Source organism: Phyllostomus hastatus, unplaced genomic scaffold (assembly GCF_019186645.2).
Source record: "Phyllostomus hastatus isolate PE091 unplaced genomic scaffold, TTU_PhHast_1.1 phas_scaffold_39, whole genome shotgun sequence".
In the NCBI taxonomy this organism is placed as follows: domain Eukaryota; kingdom Metazoa; phylum Chordata; class Mammalia; order Chiroptera; family Phyllostomidae; genus Phyllostomus; species Phyllostomus hastatus.
The window spans coordinates 19,194,830-19,200,789 of NW_025334028.1; the positions used below are offsets into that span (position 1 = coordinate 19,194,830).

At 37.7% G+C, this 5,960-nt stretch overlaps 1 pseudogene; it reads right to left on the reverse strand.

The window, feature by feature from the left end:
• Positions 1–5,362: 5,362 nt before the first annotated feature.
• LOC123806918 lies at positions 5,363–5,747 on the reverse strand (annotated as a pseudogene).
• Between the last annotated feature and the right edge of the window lie 213 nt (positions 5,748–5,960).

The following is a 5,960-nucleotide window of genomic DNA, read 5'->3' on the forward strand; positions in this document are numbered from 1 at the left end:
ATTCTACTCCCTGAAGGAGGGGATCTGTGAGGCAGTTGTTACCCAATAGCAATTAGGGTCCTGCCCCTGCTACTACCCTCTAGGCAAAGTTCCAACGGGAAAGGTTTGGTGACAAAGGAAAGGAGTCTTTATTCAAAGTCTTCACAACTTTGGAAAAACAGCTTTCTACATTAAGTAATCACTGAAGTCTATCAGTTAAGGCTAAACTCCTTAATTGTTTATGTACAGCTTTAATCACTTAAACCTATCAAGGCTAAACTCTAACACCTGAGTTCTTCTATCATTTCCCCTGTTAGTTTTAATTATCTTATTTTCATAGGTTTAGTTTACAAACTAAAACAACATAAGTTACAAAGGCTATACACAGTTTTGGAAGGATAGCAGACTTCTGCCTCAGAGCCTGTCCCTTCTAGAACACTCAAAGAAGAATAACCCTGATACCCTCTGCCAGGCCAGCCTGATCCTAGGCTGTACCTGGAGTTCCTTCCTATTCAAAATACCATAGGTTGGGAAATGCAGGCAGCTACAGCAAGATCTTCTAGGCATCCCTGACGAAGAAAATCCCAAGAGAGAGCCAAAGACAGCCAGCACCAATTTGAGAGCCTGAGAGCACTTCGTTTATTCCAAATCCTCTCACCCATACTTGCATGTGCTCTGAAGCCAGTCAGCTTTTCAGCCAATCCCATCCTACTCTGTATACCATTGCCTTGGCAAATATCCTTCTGTGGCCACCTCCCTACTTCTCCCCAGTGATCTGGTCAGATCTCTCTGTATCAGTGTCATGGCTCCGATTTCCCCAGAGATACTGCTGCTGAAGTAATTGAAAAACTGATACAGAATTCAACTCTTGATGAAACAGAATCAACTGTAGATAGCTGTACAAAAACAGAAAAAAGTCATCTAGACTATAGGTTAAGATAGACTAGGCTGTGAAAATAAATCAACCCTGACATGTAAAGGCTTAAGACAATAGTAAGTTTTTGTTGCTCACAAGGCAGTGTAGTGATAGGAAACTTGGGAGTAGGGGTGAGAAAATTTCTCTGCTCCACACAGACAAGGAAAAGACATGTAACAGCAACTCCACTGTCTTTAACATGCAGCTTCCAAGTTTGCCCTGGGGTGCGGTTTGTGGTCACTGCCTCAGGTAGCTGGAAGAAAAAAAACATGGAGAAAGATATATGGAATAGCACATGTTTGGTGCACACAAGTGCACTTTCCACTGGTTAAAACTCTGCCGCTCTGCAGACTCAGCTGCAAAGTAGTCCTGAAACATGCCTGAGTTGTGTGCACCCAGGAAATGAGGAGCATGGACCCTGGTGTACATCTGACCATCTTTACCACTGCAGGGTAAGTGGAGGCAGTTCAGCTTCCTCACCCAGGTGTCTGGGTAGCTAAGGGAAGCAGTGTCCCCATAGCCTTGGAGGAGCCTGATAACCAATGTTCTCATAGCCGTGAGACTGGGTCCGATAAACTGTTCCCATAACATGAAGTGAGCTTTCATGTGGAGAATTATGTTATGTTATGTAATGTTCTGGCATCTTGCTGGCTTTGTTACCCTCTGGCACTTAAAAAGGTAGGGACTCCTTGTTGGGGGCTGTGATGATGAGAGACATGCAAGGAGACAGTGCCAGGATAGGTACCATGCTGGGGATCAGGAGCCATGCCATGAGACATGCATATAGACATGCAACTTGCAGTGTGTGGGGCTCACCCACCCATGAATAAAGGCATGCCAGACATCTCAACAGCTCTGTGAATATTTTTCCATCTGCACAAGTACCATGGACCTGCCTGGCCTTGAAGGGTGGTAACACAACCACACTTGAGAATGATCAACTATCAAAGTTTGTTATCAAAATAAAAAAAGTTTCAAACGATTGATTAAATTTTTACTTTTCATTCAGCTGTTTTGCATTGTGCAAAAAGAGAAAATAATCATTAATTAATATTAATGCTTTTAGCATTAAAGGTACCTATAACATTTAGATATACATTTTATAAATTAAGTAAACACTAAGGGAATTATTACAATTTCATGTTTCATAATTACAAAATTTCCCCCAGTTTTATAAATAGAAAAATGCAATTAAATATTCTAGAAATAGAACAGATGGTCTAAATGAAAATGTATGGAGGTGGATAAATGTGACATGTTGAATCAGTCCTATAAATACATTCCTCTTCAGTTTTGTTTTATAGGTTTTTGAGTGTATTTTCAGGTTCATCTTTATTTTATTTTACTTTTTTTACTATCTGTATTCTAGGTGTGTATGCATTCATAGGATTGTAATAAGAAAGTTATAGGGGAAAGCAGTACAAATTAAATTTTTAGTGGCAAAAAAGTAAAAAATATAATTAAGATCAATGAGGACTGATTATTGTAGAAAAACAATATTAATCAAATCTGGACCAGTCTGAAAGCAGAATTCAACTTTAGCAGGGAGTGTCTTGCTATCTATTTCTTAGTTACTACTCTATCCTTGCCCTAGTCTGCAATGTGTAGGCCGGAAAAGATTCCATCTTTTCCCAAATAGTTCTGAAACCCAGCCTAACAATTATTAGCATGGCCTGTATTGTCTGGTGAACTTAGTTTGGAAGGCCAAATGTATTACCTGAGAAATTTGTAAGTTCCTCACATTCTCTAAACCTAAATTTCTTTATGTATCAGATAAGAATGACAATACTTCCTCATAAAGTTGCTGTGAGAAATAAATGAAGTAATTTAGGCTTAGTGATTATCACAAACCTGACATATGGTCACTGTTCAACTGTTATAAATTGTTATTCTTATTACTAATATTGCTACTATTATATATGTATGTATATGTATTACACATGCATGTTTTAACCCTCTACTCCACAAGTTAGTGATATCCAGAAAACAGTTCTCAGTATAAGCTGAAATGTTTAAATAATTTAATTGACCTCTTAGTGTTTCATCTACATCATCCAGTGCAGGTCCCTCAATAACTTTGTAGGGGAGTGGTCTCTCTGTGTAGTGTTTGGGGAAGTTCAGATTTCACAGAGGCTGTCTAGGTTTTTGTCTTATGAACCCTGAAAGCTACCAGGTATCTGCTTTCCAGCTTCATTTTTGTGAAACTCTATCTGGAGGCCAGACTGAGCCCAAGCATTTCTTTTGCTTATTTTGCTTCTGATCCCAACAGTCCACGCTACTCCTTCCTGACAGAACAGGAACCTCAGCAAGGACTGCCAATGGACTGGAGTTACCAAGGCCCGATTTTTGAAAGTGTTCTTTGATTTAAAATCCTTTTCTGGGTAACTAGCTCTACCCTCAGAGTGTGCCAGTTATTACTGCCATATCTTCCATACAGCTTAGTTTCCCTTCACATTTTCATGAGAGATGCAACCGTTTGATTAACAGCTGTCAGAGCGGAGAGGAGAGGTAGGGACTGGATGAGAGAAGGTGAAGGGATTAGCCAAAGAACATATATGTGTAACTCATAGACACGGGAAACTGTGGTGATGGCCAGAGGGAAGGGGGAAGAGGGATGGATAGAGGCCAACAAAGGCTGGGGGAATGGGAACATCTGTATTAATGTCAATAATAAATATTTTTAAAAAGTAAATTATTTTTATCTAGTGGAAATATTGTATTATCATGATTATTATTTTTTTCTGGGGTAATTTCTTTCTATATTTTGTTTTAAAAATCTACATATCAGATTTAGTAACCTCTTATTTATAAAAAGGATTGAATTCATAAGAAAAATTCTTGCCTTTGTTTACCCATGTTCCAATGGTTACAGTAAACAGTGAGATCACCATATATTCTAACTTTGATATGATGACAAGCAGTTATTCTTTTAGGTTTCCCACCACTCCAAATGAGACATACATATTTTAAAATAAGAATACATCTGTCCTTTCATATAATATATTTATTTTAATATCATTCCATCTTGAAACTACTCACATTTTAATTTGAGAAAAAATACTACATCATATACTTTTCTTTTTTGAATCATGAGTATTAATTCTTTTATCTGATAATTCATTTTTTAAATTTTACTATTATGTGCCAGAATATTATATTAGATGTTGATTTTTAAACAAAGAAGATAGAAACTGTTCTTATTTTCAGAGAGCATAATCTGTAGCAGTCCATGAACCTAAAATAACTATTTTTAAGTGGTACATATTTCATTTGTGAGATCATTCATTCTTTCATTAGGTAGTTATTGAGAATCTATTTATGCTACATGTACTTTTTCCTAGGTTGGTGAAATTTAGTGCCTAGTAAAGAAATGAATTGTCACCATTTTTTGAATGTGTACTGGATGAAATTCAATTCTTCTGAGTGCAGTGGGTTTCAGAATACACAGAACTTCAGTTATACAGAAATAAGGCATTGGAGATGGGAGCAGGGTGGAGTCTCTCACCGAGTCTTATTTACACTGCACTTCACAGCTCTGCTTCCTCCCTGTCATCACCATTCTCCTACTTTTTGGGAATTAGGATGAAAATGGCAAAATCAGGTTCTGTTTCCAATTCTGTTCTTCACTAACCGTTCTGGTATAGTGGATCGGTAAACTCTACAAAGCAAATGCCTGTCTCTTTTCCTGGAAATAATATTCCGCACCAAAAACCTGAATGTGTAAAGGAAGCCCTGTCAGTGTCTAGGAAACTGCCACATCTCCTGGATTGTCATTTATGAACATGTGAGGTGACAAGTTGTTTTTTTTGTGGACTTCTTTTGAAGCATTAAATATGCTGAAAAAAGTTGCTATTATGTAATCCTAGGCAACTCATTATACTTAAGGAAAAAGGAACACTAATCTCAAATAATAATAATAATAATTGTTAAGAATGTCAACAAATTAGAAACTAGAGGCTCTTAAAATGGATCTGGTCTTGATTGTTTTCAAAGGATCAGTGCAGAATTATGCAAATGGAGAATGTTATATTTTCAGAATTTAATAATAATCTCAAGAACTAAAAAACTCAGCTCCAACTACTTAAAATATTTCTTTACAACTATAAGCATTTGTCTATATAATTTCAAAGCTAGTAAAGTTTATATTTCAGCTGCTTAACAAATACCTTAGATTCTCAACTTTCACATTCCAGCTGACTGTTAATTTAAAAAATTCATATTGGAGAAAAATGGCAAGAGTAATGTTCTATATTCACTGATTTTTTAAAGTTTAAATGCATTTTATTTTTAGACAACCTACATGACACGTTTTTCTTAAAAAAATGCCTCTGCTCCAAATAAATCAGGGTGAAAATAAATGAAGAGCTCAAGATAATAACATCAGTCCCATTTGTCCTTGTCCTGGTGTGTGGATGAAAAGCAGCAGCCAGTTATGATGACAGGTGATAGATGCAAATTGCCAGATTGTTAACATTTTTCCATTTCTAAACCATCCTTAAAGAGAATCATACATGGGGTCGCACCATCCTCATGGTAGTCCAGCAGAGCCACCATGCCATCTGGAGTCATGTGGTCACCAAGAAGGACCCTGACCCAGTAGTGTTTGAAATTAGCAAGGATGTGCTCAATTTGTTCTGCAGCCCCTGCATAAAAGGTTTTTCTCTTGCTGGTCTCTGTTCTTCAAGTTTCCCTTTGACTGAGTTCGTGTTATCATTGTACTTCTTGTAGGCTTCTTTTGTGTCACTGGTTTCCTTCCCCTCCAGCTCCAGGCACAGCCTCTCTGCCATCTCCCGGATCTTGGGGATGTGGGAGAACATCTCATCACTGCAATGAGGTCCTGGTAGATGATCATGATGGTGGCTGGAGGGAGACAACAGGGGCCGTTGGTTTAGCAGGAATGCTGAGCTCAGCTGGCACAGCACGGGAGGGGGTGTGGAGGTGGAGCAAGAGGAAAAATTTTACTGATTTTTTGACTTGGGTGAATTTTACCTTTGGAAAAATAAGGAAATATCTTTAATAACTTGAAACATCAGTGATATCACATATTAAATTCTGACACAGGAAA